The following is a 16,920-nucleotide window of genomic DNA, read 5'->3' on the forward strand; positions in this document are numbered from 1 at the left end:
TGCTAACCACTATGCTATGAAACCACAACATAAACTGTTCTCACACTAGAAGATATTTATGGTCATCTTGACAATCAAATGCCCCAAAATCTGAGGTACACACTAAGTGATTTTGTTTAAAAATCCAATTATATGTCGCACAATACTGAATTTTCATATGTCCGCAATTAAGCAGCATGACTTAGTCATGAAAAAATGCAGAAAATATGGTCAGTTTATCGAGAACCTCCAAGTACCACATAGTGCACTAATATAGTAGGCTGAGATTTTTTTTATCTTGGCTGACCGATTCAATAACCGAAGGAGTGTGTTTGTGACCATCAGTTCTCTGGTTTATCGGAAATACACCAAATGGTCATTTAAAAACACTACCCAGTAAAACAGGATGAACAAGCAATTTTTTGCAATTGACTTTAATAATTGTATAGTGGGTACATAGATAAAGACAGTTGTAACATGGTTGACCAAACTTGCATTACCCAACATTTAAAATAAAAATTTAGCAAAGAGCAATGTGTGCAATGTTGAATAAACCTGCATATTCCCATTTTAAATAAAGAATTTTTGAAGCTTTTCAAGTGAATATTTATAATTTGAAAAACTATATACACAAAAATCATTATTTCTAACATTTTGACCAATTATCATCTGCAGGTGTCACACTTATCAAAATCACTTTTCAGTGATTTTTCTTGCCATGTTACCATAAAGTGCCTGTATTACAAATACTACATATAAATAAATGCCCTTTCACAACATAACTTAAGCATAATACTCGAAAGAGACTTTAGTAATAATCAATATACTATCTATCCAGAAGTCAAATCTATCAGAATTTTTGCTAAACTTGCACATAGTAATTATGGAAATATTTATTTACATTTAAAGTAAATAATCTGGAAGTGAATATTAGCTACATCAAAACATGATTGCAGTTTATCATGCATTAATCATGCAATACCAAACCTTGGCAGCATTATCAAGTTGCTAGTGAAGTCATGTGAACAGTGAAGTCCTGGAAAGAATAGCTGTGCTTTGGTGAACTGGTGATGGAAATGTTGGTTTAAGTGATTTATTTAACTGTACTCAGTTAAGATGATTTATGGAAAAAGGTAGTTAGATATGATACTACAATTTATTTGTTTACTATAAATGAAATATATGATACATTGCTACCAATTTCTTATAAAACAAGAAGATTATTTGAATCTGCTCCAGATTTTTAATCAGTTGTTTGCTGTAATAAGTTATTTTATAATTAAAAGCTAATAGATATTAAAAATAACATTTATTTCCATATTTAGAGAAGAAATTGAATTCTGTAAGTGAACAAATGACATGTTTCACATTGAGCAGTAGCAGGTCAGATGTTATAAGAATAATAGTGAAGAAAATTTTCATAAATCATAAATTAGTGCAAAAATATGGTTCCACTGGGGATTGAACCCAGGACCTTCTGCGTGTAAAGCAGATGTGATAACCACTACACTATGAAACCAATATGCAACACAATAACAAACTGTTCAATTTTTTGGTTGTCCTGACAGTCGTAGTGATTTTTGGTAAACTGTTTTGGATTATCGGTGAAACGTCAAAGTGATTGTTCTTTCATTATATATAATTAAAAAAAAACAGAGCACCATATTTTTGGCAAATTGACCCAATACTTAATAGTGGTACACCTAGCTAAAGAAAGTTATAGCCTGGTTGACCAACCTTGCATAATTAAACATTTAATATTAATCTTTATTAAAAAGCAATGACTGCAATGATAAATAAATGTGTATATCCATTTTAAAGTAAGCATTTTGCAAAGTTTTTTAAGTGATTATTTTTAATTTGAAGAAAACAAATATACAAAATTCTTTATTTCTAACATCTTGACCAATTATTATCTATTGTAAGTACTCTTATCAAGATCACAGTTTACTGGATTTTTTAATAAATATGTGTTCATTTGGGATTGAACTCAGGACTTTCTCCGTATAAAGCAGATATGCTAACCACTATGCTATGAAACCACAACATAAACTGTTCTCACACTAGAAGATATTTATGGTCATCTTGACAATCAAATGCCCCAAAATCTGAGGTACACACTAAGTGATTTTGTTTAAAAATCCAATTATATGTCGCACAACACTGAATTTTCATATGTCCGCAAGTTAGCAGCATGACTTAGTCATGAAAAAATGCAGAAAATATGGTCAGTTAATCGAGAACCTCCAAGTACCACATAGTGCACTAATATAGTAGGCTGAGATTTTTTTTATCTTGGCTGACCGATTCAATAACCGAAGGAGTGTGTTTGTGACCATCAGTTCTCTGGTTTATCGGAAATACACCAAATGGTCATTTAAAAACACTACCCAGTAAAACAGGATGAGCAACCAATTTTTTGCAATTGACTTTAATAATTGTATAGTGGGTACATAGATAAAGACAGTTGTAACATGGTTGACCAAACTTGCATTACCCAACATTTAAAATAAAAATTTAGCAAAGAGCAATGTGTGCAATGTTGAATAAACCTGCATATTCCCATTTTAAATAAAGAATTTTTTAAGCTTTTCAAGTGAATATTTATAATTTGAAAAACTATATACACAAAAATCATTATTTCTAACATTTTGACCAATTATCATCTGCAGGTGTCACACTTATCAAAATCACTTTTCAGTGATTTTTCTTGCCATGTTACCATAAAGTGCCTGTATTACAAATACTACATATAAATAAATGCCCTTTCACAACATAACTTAAGCATAATACTCGAAAAAGACTTTAGTAATAATCAATATACTATCTATCCAGAAGTCAAATCTATCAGCATTTTTGCTAAACTTGCACATAGTAATTATGGAAATATTTATTTACATTTAAAGTAAATAATCTGGAAGTGAATATTAGCTACATCAAAACATGATTGCAGTTTATCATGCATTAATCATGCAATACCAAACATTGGCAGCATTATCAAGTTGCTAGTGAAGTCATGTGAACAGTGAAGTCCTGGAAAAAATAGCTGTGCTTTGGTGAACTGGTGATGGAAATGTTGGTTTAAGTGATTTATTTAACTGTACTCAGTTAAGATGATTTATGGAAAAAGGTAGTTAGATATGATACTACAATTTATTTGTTTACTATAAATGAAATATATGATACATTGCTACCAATTTCTTATAAAACAAGAAGATTATTTGAATCTGCTCCAGATTTTTAATCAGTTGTTTGCTGTAATAAGTTATTTTATAATTAAAAGCTAATAGATATTAAAAATAACATTTATTTCCATATTTAGAGAAGAAATTGAATTTTGTAAGTGAACAAATGACATGTTTCACATTGAGCAGTAGCACGTCAGATGTTATAAGAATGATAGTGAAGAAAATTTTCATAAATCATAAATTAGTGCAAAAATATGGTTCCACTGGGGATTGAACCCAGGACCTTCTGCGTGTAAAGCAGATGTGATAACCACTACACTATGAAACCAATATGCAACACAATAACAAACTGTTCAATTTTTTGGTTGTCCTGACAGTCGTAGTGATTTTTGGTAAACTGTTCCGGATTATCGGTGAAACGTCAAAGTGATTGTTCTTTCATTATATATAATTTAAAAAAAACAGAGAACCATATTTTTGGCAAATTGACCCAATACTTAATAGTGGTACACCTAGCTAAAGAAAGTTATAGCCTGGTTGACCAACCTTGCATAATTAAACATTTAATATTAATCTTTATTAAAAAGCAATGACTGCAATGATAAATAAATGTGTATATCCATTTTAAAGTAAGCATTTTGCAAAGTTTTTTAAGTGATTATTTTTAATTTGAAGAAAACAAATATACAAAATTCTTTATTTCTAACATCTTGACCAATTATTATCTATTGTAAGTACTCTTATCAAGATCACAGTTTACTGGATTTTTTAATAAATATGTGTTCATTTGGGATTGAACTCAGGACTTTCTCCGTGTAAAGCAGATATGCTAACCACTATGCTATGAAACCACAACATAAACTGTTCTCACACTAGAAGATATTTATGGTCATCTTGACAATCAAATGCCCCAAAATCTGAGGTACACACTAAGTGATTTTGTTTAAAAATCCAATTATATGTCGCACAACACTGAATTTTCATATGTCCGCAAGTTAGCAGCATGACTTAGTCATGAAAAAATGCAGAAAATATGGTCAGTTAATCGAGAACCTCCAAGTACCACATAGTGCACTAATATAGTAGGCTGAGATTTTTTTTATCTTGGCTGACCGATTCAATAACCGAAGGAGTGTGTTTGTGACCATCAGTTCTCTGGTTTATCGGAAATACACCAAATGGTCATTTAAAAACACTACCCAGTAAAACAGGATGAGCAACCAATTTTTTGCAATTGACTTTAATAATTGTATAGTGGGTACATAGATAAAGACAGTTGTAACATGGTTGACCAAACTTGCATTACCCAACATTTAAAATAAAAATTTAGCAAAGAGCAATGTGTGCAATGTTGAATAAACCTGCATATTCCCATTTTAAATAAAGAATTTTTGAAGCTTTTCAAGTGAATATTTATAATTTGAAAAACTATATACACAAAAATCATTATTTCTAACATTTTGACCAATTATCATCTGCAGGTGTCACACTTATCAAAATCACTTTTCAGTGATTTTTCTTGCCATGTTACCATAAAGTGCCTGTATTACAAATACTACATATAAATAAATGCCCTTTCACAACATAACTTAAGCATAATACTCAAAAAAGTCTTTAGTAATAATCAATATACTATCTATCCAGAAGTCAAATCTATCAGAATTTTTGCTAAACTTGCACATAGTAATTATGGAAATATTTATTTACATTTAAAGTAAATAATCTGGAAGTGAATATTAGCTACATCAAAACATGATTGCAGTTTATCATGCATTAATCATGCAATACCAAACCTTGGCAGCATTATCAAGTTGCTAGTGAAGTCATGTGAACAGTGAAGTCCTGGAAAGAATAGCTGTGCTTTGGTGAACTGGTGATGGAAATGTTGGTTTAAGTGATTTATTTAACTGTACTCAGTTAAGATGATTTATGGAAAAAGGTAGTTAGATATGATACTACAATTTATTTGTTTACTATAAATGAAATATATGATACATTGCTACCAATTTCTTATAAAACAAGAAGACTATTTGAATCTGCTCCAGATTTTTAATCAGTTGTTTGCTGTAATAAGTTATTTTATAATTAAAAGCTAATAGATATTAAAAATAACATTTATTTCCATATTTAGAGAAGAAATTTAATTTTGTAAGTGAACAAATGACATGTTTCACATTGAGCAGTAGCAGGTCAGATGTTATAAGAATGATAGTGAAGAAAATTTTCATAAATCATAAATTAGTGCAAAAATATGGTTCCACTGGGGATTGAACCCAGGACCTTCTGCGTGTAAAGCAGAGGTGATAACCACTACACTATGAAACCAATATGCAATACAATAACAAACTGTTCAATTTTTTGGTTGTCCTGACAGTCGTAGTGATTTTTGGTAAACTGTTCCGGATTATCGGTGAAACGTCAAAGTGATTGTTCTTTCATTATATATAATTTTAAAAAAACAGAGCACCATATTTTTGGCAAATTGACCCAATACTTAATAGTGGTACACCTAGCTAAAGAAAGTTATAGCCTGGTTGACCAACCTTGCATAATTAAACATTTAATATTAATCTTTATTAAAAAGCAATGACTGCAATGATAAATAAATGTGTATATCCATTTTAAAGTAAGCATTTTGCAAAGTTTTTTAAGTGATTATTTTTAATTTGAAGAAAACAAATATACAAAATTCTTTATTTCTAACATCTTGACCAATTATTATCTACTGTAAGTACTCTTATCAAGATCACAGTTTACTGGATTTTTTAAATAAATATGGATTCACTTGGGATTGAACTCAGGACTTTCTCTGTGTAAAGCAGATATGCTAACCACAATGCTATGAAACCAAAACATAAACTGTTCTCACACTAGAAGATATTTATGGTCATCTTGACAATCAAATGCCCCAAAATCTGAGGTACACACTAAGTGATTTTGTTTAAAAATCCAATTATATGTCGCACAACACTGAATTTTCATATGTCCGCAATTAAGCAGCATGACTTAGTCATGAAAAAATGCAGAAAATATGGTCAGTTTATCGAGAACCTCCAAGTACCACATAGTGCACTAATATAGTATGCTGAGATTTTTTTTATCTTGGCTGACCGATTCAATAACCGAAGGAGTGTGTTTGTGACCATCAGTTCTCTGGTTTATCGGAAATACACCAAATGGTCATTTAAAAACACTACCCAGTAAAACAGGATGAGCAACCAATTTTTTGCAATTGACTTTAATAATTGTATAGTGGGTACATAGATAAAGACAGTTGTAACATGGTTGACCAAACTTGCATTACCCAACATTTAAAATAAAAATTTAGCAAAGAGCAATGTGTGCAATGTTGAATAAACCTGCATATTCCCATTTTAAATAAATAATTTTTGAAGCTTTACAAGTGAATATTTATAATTTGAAAAACTATATACACAAAAATCATTATTTCTAACATTTTGACCAATTATCATCTGCAGGTGTCACACTTATCAAAATCACTTTTCAGTGATTTTTCTTGCCATGTTACCATAAAGTGCCTGTATTACAAATACTACATATAAATAAATGCCCTTTCACAACATAACTTAAGCATAATACTCGAAAAAGACTTTAGTAATAATCAATATACTATCTATCCAGAAGTCAAATCTATCAGCATTTTTGCTAAACTTGCACATAGTAATTATGGAAATATTTATTTACATTTAAATTAAATAATCTGGAAGTGAATATTAGCTACATCAAAACATGATTGCAGTTTATCATGCATTAATCATGCAATACCAAACCTTGGCAGCATTATCAAGTTGCTAGTGAAGTCATGTGAACAGTGAAGTCCTGGAAAGAATAGCTGTGCTTTGGTGAACTGGTGATGGACATGTTGGTTTAAGTGATTTATTTAACTGTACTCAGTTAAGATGATTTATGGAAAAAGGTAGTTAGATATGATACTACAATTTATTTGTTTACTATAAATGAAAAATATGATACATTGCTACCAATTTCTTATAAAACAAGAAGATTATTTGAATCTGCTCCAGATTTTTAATCAGTTGTTTGCTGTAATAAGTTATTTTATAATTAAAAGCTAATAGATATTAAAAATAACATTTATTTCCATATTTAGAGAAGAAATTTAATTTTGTAAGTGAACAAATGACATGTTTCACATTGAGCAGTAGCAGGTCAGATGTTATAAGAATGATAGTGAAGAAAATTTTCATAAATCATAAATTAGTGCAAAAATATGGTTCCACTGGGGATTGAACCCAGGACCTTCTGCGTGTAAAGCAGAGGTGATAACCACTACACTATGAAACCAATATGCAATACTATAACAAACTGTTCAATTTTTTGGTTGTCCTGACAGTCGTAGTGATTTTTGGTAAACTGTTTCGGATTATCGGTGAAACGTCAAAGTGATTGTTCTTTCATTATATATAATTAAAAAAAAAAAACAGAGCACCATATTTTTGGCAAATTGACCCAATACTTAATAGTGGTACACCTAGCTAAAGAAAGTTATAGCCTGGTTGACCAACCTTGCATAATTAAACATTTAATATTAATCTTTATTAAAAAGCAATGACTGCAATGATAAATAAATGTGTATATCCATTTTAAAGTAAGCATTTTGCAAAGTTTTTTAAGTGATTATTTTTAATTTGAAGAAAACAAATATACAAAATTCTTTATTTCTAACATCTTGACCAATTATTATCTACTGTAAGTACTCTTATCAAGATCACAGTTTACTGGATTTTTTAAATAAATATGGATTCACTTGGGATTGAACTCAGGACTTTCTCTGTGTAAAGCAGATATGCTAACCACAATGCTATGAAACCAAAACATAAACTGTTCTCACACTAGAAGATATTTATGGTCATCTTGACAATCAAATGCCCCAAAATCTGAGGTACACACTATGTGATTTTGTTTAAAAATCCAATTATATGTCGCACAACACTGAATTTTCATATGTCCGCAATTAAGCAGCATGACTTAGTCATGAAAAAATGCAGAAAATATGGTCAGTTTATCGAGAACCTCCAAGTACCACATAGTGCACTAATATAGTAGGCTGAGATTTTTTTTTATCTTGGCTGACCGATTCAATAACCGAAGGAGTGTGTTTGTGACCATCAGTTCTCTGGTTTATCGGAAATACACCAAATGGTCATTTAAAAACACTACCCAGTAAAACAGGATGAGCAACCAATTTTTTGCAATTGACTTTAATAATTGTATAGTGGGTACATAGATAAAGACAGTTGTAACATGGTTGACCAAACTTGCATTGCGCAACATTTAAAATAAAAATTTAGCAAAGAGCAATGTGTGCAATGTTGAATAAACCTGCATATTCCCATTTTAAATAAATAATTTTTGAAGCTTTACAAGTGAATATTTATAATTTGAAAAACTATATACACAAAAATCATTATTTCTAACATTTTGACCAATTATCATCTGCAGGTGTCACACTTATCAAAATCACTTTTCAGTGATTTTTCTTGCCATGTTACCATAAAGTGCCTGTATTACAAATACTACATATAAATAAATGCCCTTTCACAACATAACTTAAGCATAATACTCGAAAAAGACTTTAGTAATAATCAATATACTATCTATCCAGAAGTCAAATCTATCAGCATTTTTGCTAAACTTGCACATAGTAATTATGGAAATATTTATTTACATTTAAAGTAAATAATCTGGAAGTGAATATTAGCTACATCAAAACATGATTGCAGTTTATCATGCATTAATCATGCAATACCAAACCTTGGCAGCATTATCAAGTTGCTAGTGAAGTCATGTGAACAGTGAAGTCCTGGAAAGAATAGCTGTGCTTTGGTGAACTGGTGATGGAAATGTTGGTTTAAGTGATTTATTTAACTGTACTCAGTTAAGATGATTTATGGAAAAAGGTAGTTAGATATGATACTACAATTTATTTGTTTAGTATAAATGAAATATATGATACATTGCTACCAATTTCTTATAAAACAAGAAGACTATTTGATTCTGCTCCATATTTTTAATCAGTTGTTTGCTGTAATAAGTTATTTTATAATTAAAAGCTAATAGATATTAAAAATAACATTTATTTCCATATTTAGAGAAAAAATTGAATTTTGTAAGTGAACAAATGACATGTTTCACATTGAGCAGTAGCAGGTCAGATGTTATAAGAATGATAGTGAAGAAAATTTTCATAAATCATAAATTAGTGCAAAAATATGGTTCCACTAGGAATTGAACCCAGGACCTTCTGCGTGTAAAGCAGAGGTGATAACCACTACACTATGAAACCAATATGCAATACAATAACAAACTGTTCATTTTTTTGGTTTTCCTGACAGTCGTAGTGATTTTTGGTAAGCTGTTCCGGATTATCGGTGAAACGTCAAAGTGATTGTTCTTTCATTATATATAATTTTAAAAAAACAGAGCACCATATTTTTGGCAAATTGACCCAATACTTAATAGTGGTACACCTAGCTAAAGAAAGTTATAGCCTGGTTGACCAACCTTGCATAATTAAACATTTAATATTAATCTTTATTAAAAAGCAATGACTGCAATGATAAATAAATGTGTATATCCATTTTAAAGTAAGCATTTTGCAAAGTTTTTTAAGTGATTATTTTTAATTTGAAGAAAACAAATATACAAAATTCTTTATTTCTAACATCTTGACCAATTATTATCTACTGTAAGTACTCTTATCAAGATCACAGTTTACTGGATTTTTTAATAAATATGGGTTCACTTGGGATTGAACTCAGGACTTTCTCCGTGTAAAGCAGATATGCTAACCACTATGCTATGAAACCACAACATAAACTGTTCTCACACTAGAAGATATTTATGGTCATCTTGACAATCAAATGCCCCAAAATCTGAGGTACACACTAAGTGATTTTGTTTAAAAATCCAATTATATGTCGCACAATACTGAATTTTCATATGTCCGCAATTAAGCAGCATGACTTAGTCATGAAAAAATGCAGAAAATATGGTCAGTTTATCGAGAACCTCCAAGTACCACATAGTGCACTAATATAGTAGGCTGAGATTTTTTTTATCTTGGCTGACCGATTCAATAACCGAAGGAGTGTGTTTGTGACCATCAGTTCTCTGGTTTATCGGAAATACACCAAATGGTCATTTAAAAACACTACCCAGTAAAACAGGATTAACAAGCAATTTTTTGCAATTGACTTTAATAATTGTATAGTGGGTACATAGATAAAGACAGTTGTAACATGGTTGACCAAACTTGCATTACCCAACATTTAAAATAAAAATTTAGCAAAGAGCAATGTGTGCAATGTTGAATAAACCTGCATATTCCCATTTTAAATAAAGAATTTTTGAAGCTTTTCAAGTGAATATTTATAATTTGAAAAACTATATACACAAAAATCATTATTTCTAACATTTTGACCAATTATCATCTGCAGGTGTCACACTTATCAAAATCACTTTTCAGTGATTTTTCTTGCCATGTTACCATAAAGTGCCTGTATTACAAATACTACATATAAATAAATGCCCTTTCACAACATAACTTAAGCATAATACTCGAAAGAGACTTTAGTAATAATCAATATACTATCTATCCAGAAGTCAAATCTATCAGAATTTTTGCTAAACTTGCACATAGTAATTATGGAAATATTTATTTACATTTAAAGTAAATAATCTGGAAGTGAATATTAGCTACATCAAAACATGATTGCAGTTTATCATGCATTAATCATGCAATACCAAACCTTGGCAGCATTATCAAGTTGCTAGTGAAGTCATGTGAACAGTGAAGTCCTGGAAAGAATAGCTGTGCTTTGGTGAACTGGTGATGGAAATGTTGGTTTAAGTGATTTATTTAACTGTACTCAGTTAAGATGATTTATGGAAAAAGGTAGTTAGATATGATACTACAATTTATTTGTTTACTATAAATGAAATATATGATACATTGCTACCAATTTCTTATAAAACAAGAAGATTATTTGAATCTGCTCCAGATTTTTAATCAGTTGTTTGCTGTAATAAGTTATTTTATAATTAAAAGCTAATAGATATTAAAAATAACATTTATTTCCATATTTAGAGAAGAAATTGAATTTTGTAAGTGAACAAATGACATGTTTCACATTGAGCAGTAGCAGGTCAGATGTTATAAGAATAATAGTGAAGAAAATTTTCATAAATCATAAATTAGTGCAAAAATATGGTTCCACTGGGGATTGAACCCAGGACCTTCTGCGTGTAAAGCAGATGTGATAACCACTACACTATGAAACCAATATGCAACACAATAACAAACTGTTCAATTTTTTGGTTGTCCTGACAGTCGTAGTGATTTTTGGTAAACTGTTCCGGATTATCGGTGAAACGTCAAAGTGATTGTTCTTTCATTATATATAATTTAAAAAAAACAGAGCACCATATTTTTGGCAAATTGACCCAATACTTAATAGTGGTACACCTAGCTAAAGAAAGTTATAGCCTGGTTGACCAACCTTGCATAATTAAACATTTAATATTAATCTTTATTAAAAAGCAATGACTGCAATGATAAATAAATGTGTATATCCATTTTAAAGTAAGCATTTTGCAAAGTTTTTTAAGTGATTATTTTTAATTTGAAGAAAACAAATATACAAAATTCTTTATTTCTAACATCTTGACCAATTATTATCTACTGTAAGTACTCTTATCAAGATCACAGTTTACTGGATTTTTTAATAAACATGGGTTCACTTGGGATTGAACTCAGGACTTTCTCCGTGTAAAGCAGATATGCTAACCACTATGTTATGAAACCACAACATAAAGTGTGCTCACACTAGAAGATATTTATGGTCATCTTGACAATCAAATGCCCCAAAATCTGAGGTACACACTAAGTGATTTTGTTTAAAAATCCAATTATATGTCGCACAACACTGAATTTTCATATGTCCGCAATAAAGCAGCATGACTTAGTCATGAAAAAATGCAGAAAATATGGTCAGTTTATCGAGAACCTCCAAGTACCACATAGTGCACTTATATAGTAGGCTGAGATTTTTTTTATATTGGCTGACCGATTCAATAACCGAAGGAGTGTGTTTGTGACCATCAGTTCTCTGGTTTATCAGAAATACACCAAATGGTCATTTAAAAACACTACCCAGTAAAACAGGATGAGCAACCAATTTTTTGCAATTGACTTTAATAATTGTATAGTGGGTACATAGATAAAGATAGTTGTAACATGGTTGACCAAACTTGCATTACCCAACATTTAAAATAAAAATTTAGCAAAGAGCAATGTGTGCAATGTTGAATAAACCTGCATATTCCCATTTTAAATAAATAATTTTTGAAGCTTTTCAAGTGAATATTTATAATTTTAAAAACTATATACACAAAAATCATTATTTCTAACATTTTGACCAATTATCATCTGCAGGTGTCACACTTATCAAAATCACTTTTCAGTGATTTTTCTTGCCATGTTACCATAAAGTGCCTGTATTACAAATACTACATATAAATAAATGCCCTTTCACAACATAACTTAAGCATAATACTCGAAAAAGACTTTAGTAATAATCAATATACTATCTATCCAGAAGTCAAATCTATCAGCATTTTTGCTAAACTTGCACATAGTAATTATGGAAATATTTATTTACATTTAAAGTAAATAATCTGGAAGTGAATATTAGCTACATCAAAACATGATTGCAGTTTATCATGCATTAATCATGCAATACCAAACCTTGGCAGCATTATCAAGTTGCTAGTGAAGTCATGTGAACAGTGAAGTCCTGGAGAGAATAGCTGTGCTTTGGTGAACTGGTGATGGAAATGTTGGTTTAAGTGATTTATTTAACTGTACTCAGTTAAGATGATTTATGGAAAAAGGTAGTTAGATATGATACTACAATTTATTTGTTTAGTATAAATGAAATATATGATACATTGCTACCAATTTCTTATAAAACAAGAAGACTATTTGAATCTGCTCCATATTTTTAATCAGTTGTTTGCTGTAATAAGTTATTTTATAATTAAAAGCTAATAGATATTAAAAATAACATTTATTTCCATATTTAGAGAAGAAATTGAAATTTGTAAGTGAACAAATGACATGTTTCACATTGAGCAGTAGCAGGTCAGATGTTATAAGAATGATAGTGAAGAAAATTTTCATAAATCATAAATTAGTGCAAAAATATGGTTCCACTAGGGATTGAACCCAGGACCTTCTGCGTGTAAAGCAGAGGTGATAACCACTACACTATGAAACCAATATGCAATACAATAACAAACTGTTCAATTTTTTGGTTTTCCTGACAGTCGTAGTGATTTTTGGTAAGCTGTTCCGGATTATCGGTGAAACGTCAAAGTGATTGTTCTTTCATTATATATAATTTTAAAAAAACAGAGCACCATATTTTTGGCAAATTGACCCAATACTTAATAGTGGTACACCTAGCTAAAGAAAGTTATAGCCTGGTTGACCAACCTTGCATAATTAAACATTTAATATTAATCTTTATTAAAAAGCAATGACTGCAATGATAAATAAATGTGTATATCCATTTTAAAGTAAGCATTTTGCAAAGTTTTTTAAGTGATTATTTTTAATTTGAAGAAAACAAATATACAAAATTCTTTATTTCTAACATCTTGACCAATTATTATCTACTGTAAGTACTCTTATCAAGATCACAGTTTACTGGATTTTTTAATAAATATGGGTTCACTTGGGATTGAACTCAGGACTTTCTCCGTGTAAAGCAGATATGCTAACCACTATGCTATGAAACCACAACATAAACTGTTCTCACACTAGAAGATATTTATGGTCATCTTGACAATCAAATGCCCCAAAATCTGAGGTACACACTAAGTGATTTTGTTTAAAAATCCAATTATATGTCGCACAATACTGAATTTTCATATGTCCGCAATTAAGCAGCATGACTTAGTCATGAAAAAATGCAGAAAATATGGTCAGTTTATCGAGAACCTCCAAGTACCACATAGTGCACTAATATAGTAGGCTGAGATTTTTTTTATCTTGGCTGACCGATTCAATAACCGAAGGAGTGTGTTTGTGACCATCAGTTCTCTGGTTTATCGGAAATACACCAAATGGTCATTTAAAAACACTACCCAGTAAAACAGGATTAACAAGCAATTTTTTGCAATTGACTTTAATAATTGTATAGTGGGTACATAGATAAAGACAGTTGTAACATGGTTGACCAAACTTGCATTACCCAACATTTAAAATAAAAATTTAGCAAAGAGCAATGTGTGCAATGTTGAATAAACCTGCATATTCCCATTTTAAATAAATAATTTTTGAAGCTTTTCAAGTGAATATTTATAATTTGAAAAACTATATACACAAAAATCATTATTTCTAACATTTTGACCAATTATCATCTGCAGGTGTCACACTTATCAAAATCACTTTTCAGTGATTTTTCTTGCCATGTTACCATAAAGTGCCTGTATTACAAATACTACATATAAATAAATGCCCTTTCACAACATAACTTAAGCATAATACTCGAAAGAGACTTTAGTAATAATCAATATACTATCTATCCAGAAGTCAAATCTATCAGAATTTTTGCTAAACTTGCACATAGTAATTATGGAAATATTTATTTACATTTAAAGTAAATAATCTGGAAGTGAATATTAGCTACATCAAAACATGATTGCAGTTTATCATGCATTAATCATGCAATACCAAACCTTGGCAGCATTATCAAGTTGCTAGTGAAGTCATGTGAACAGTGAAGTCCTGGAAAGAATAGCTGTGCTTTGGTGAACTGGTGATGGAAATGTTGGTTTAAGTGATTTATTTAACTGTACTCAGTTAAGATGATTTATGGAAAAAGGTAGTTAGATATGATACTACAATTTATTTGTTTACTATAAATGAAATATATGATACATTGCTACCAATTTCTTATAAAACAAGAAGATTATTTGAATCTGCTCCAGATTTTTAATCAGTTGTTTGCTGTAATAAGTTATTTTATAATTAAAAGCTAATAGATATTAAAAATAACATTTATTTCCATATTTAGAGAAGAAATTGAATTTTGTAAGTGAACAAATGACATGTTTCACATTGAGCAGTAGCAGGTCAGATGTTATAAGAATAATAGTGAAGAAAATTTTCATAAATCATAAATTAGTGCAAAAATATGGTTCCACTGGGGATTGAACCCAGGACTTTCTGCGTGTAAAGCAGATGTGATAACCACTACACTATGAAACCAATATGCAATACAATAACAAACTGTTCAATTTTTTGGTTGTCCTGACAGTCGTAGTGATTTTTGGTAAACTGTTCCGGATTATCGGTGAAACGTCAAAGTGATTGTTCTTTCATTATATATAATTTAAAAAAAACAGAGCACCATATTTTTGGCAAATTGACCCAATACTTAATAGTGGTACACCTAGCTAAAGAAAGTTATAGCCTGGTTGACCAACCTTGCATAATTAAACATTTAATATTAATCTTTATTAAAAAGCAATGACTGCAATGATAAATAAATGTGTATATCCATTTTAAAGTAAGCATTTTGCAAAGTTTTTAAGTGATTATTTTTAATTTGAAGAAAACAAATATACAAAATTCTTTATTTCTAACATCTTGACCAATTATTATCTATTGTAAGTACTCTTATCAAGATCACAGTTTACTGGATTTTTTAATAAATATGTGTTCATTTGGGATTGAACTCAGGACTTTCTCCGTGTAAAGCAGATATGCTAACCACTATGCTATGAAACCACAACATAAACTGTTCTCACACTAGAAGATATTTATGGTCATCTTGACAATCAAATGCCCCAAAATCTGAGGTACACACTAAGTGATTTTGTTTAAAAATCCAATTATATGTCGCACAGCACTGAATTTTCATATGTCCGCAAGTTAGCAGCATGACTTAGTCATGAAAAAATGCAGAAAATATGGTCAGTTAATCGAGAACCTCCAAGAACCACATAGTGCACTAATATAGTAGGCTGAGATTTTTTTTATCTTGGCTGACCGATTCAATAACTGAAGGAGTGTGTTTGTGACCATCAGTTCTCTGGTTTATCGGAAATACACCAAATGGTCATTTAAAAACACTACCCAGTAAAACAGGATGAGCAACCAATTTTTTGCAATTGACTTTAATAATTGTATAGTGGGTACATAGATAAAGACAGTTGTAACATGGTTGACCAAACTTGCATTACCCAACATTTAAAATAAAAATTTAGCAAAGAGCAATGTGTGCAATGTTGAATAAACCTGCATATTCCCATTTTAAATAAAGAATTTTTGAAGCTTTTCAAGTGAATATTTATAATTTGAAAAACTATATACACAAAAATCATTATTTCTAACATTTTGACCAATTATCATCTGCAGGTGTCACACTTATCAAAATCACTTTTCAGTGATTTTTCTTGCCATGTTACCATAAAGTGCCTGTATTACAAATACTACATATAAATAAATGCCCTTTCACAACATAACTTAAGCATAATACTCAAAAAAGACTTTAGTAATAATCAATATACTATCTATCCAGAAGTCAAATCTATCAGAATTTTTGCTAAACTTGCACATAGTAATTATGGAAATATTTATTTACATTTAAAGTAAATAATCTGGAAGTGAATATTAGCTACATCAAAACATGATTGCAGTTTA

The 16,920-nt window shown here is 30.1% G+C and overlaps 8 non-coding genes across 8 annotated transcripts; all 8 read right to left on the reverse strand.

Moving 5' to 3' along the window:
- Positions 1-1,425: 1,425 nt before the first annotated feature.
- Positions 1,426-1,498, reverse strand: TRNAV-UAC (transfer RNA valine (anticodon UAC)). Its single transcript has one exon. It is a non-coding gene; the product is annotated as a tRNA-Val (tRNA).
- A 1,924-nt stretch (positions 1,499-3,422) lies between these two features.
- On the reverse strand, positions 3,423-3,495 carry TRNAV-UAC (transfer RNA valine (anticodon UAC)). The gene has a single exon. It is a non-coding gene; the product is annotated as a tRNA-Val (tRNA).
- A 1,924-nt stretch (positions 3,496-5,419) lies between these two features.
- TRNAV-UAC (transfer RNA valine (anticodon UAC)) lies at positions 5,420-5,492 on the reverse strand. Its single transcript has one exon. It is a non-coding gene; the product is annotated as a tRNA-Val (tRNA).
- A 1,925-nt stretch (positions 5,493-7,417) lies between these two features.
- On the reverse strand, positions 7,418-7,490 carry TRNAV-UAC (transfer RNA valine (anticodon UAC)). Its single transcript has one exon. It is a non-coding gene; the product is annotated as a tRNA-Val (tRNA).
- A 1,929-nt stretch (positions 7,491-9,419) lies between these two features.
- On the reverse strand, positions 9,420-9,492 carry TRNAV-UAC (transfer RNA valine (anticodon UAC)). The gene has a single exon. It is a non-coding gene; the product is annotated as a tRNA-Val (tRNA).
- Positions 9,493-11,416: 1,924 nt separating this feature from the next.
- On the reverse strand, positions 11,417-11,489 carry TRNAV-UAC (transfer RNA valine (anticodon UAC)). Its single transcript has one exon. It is a non-coding gene; the product is annotated as a tRNA-Val (tRNA).
- Positions 11,490-13,413: 1,924 nt separating this feature from the next.
- TRNAV-UAC (transfer RNA valine (anticodon UAC)) lies at positions 13,414-13,486 on the reverse strand. Its single transcript has one exon. It is a non-coding gene; the product is annotated as a tRNA-Val (tRNA).
- A 1,924-nt stretch (positions 13,487-15,410) lies between these two features.
- Positions 15,411-15,483, reverse strand: TRNAV-UAC (transfer RNA valine (anticodon UAC)). The gene has a single exon. It is a non-coding gene; the product is annotated as a tRNA-Val (tRNA).
- Positions 15,484-16,920: the final 1,437 nt, after the last annotated feature.

Source organism: Pseudophryne corroboree, chromosome 11, assembly GCF_028390025.1.
Source record: "Pseudophryne corroboree isolate aPseCor3 chromosome 11, aPseCor3.hap2, whole genome shotgun sequence".
In the NCBI taxonomy this organism is placed as follows: domain Eukaryota; kingdom Metazoa; phylum Chordata; class Amphibia; order Anura; family Myobatrachidae; genus Pseudophryne; species Pseudophryne corroboree.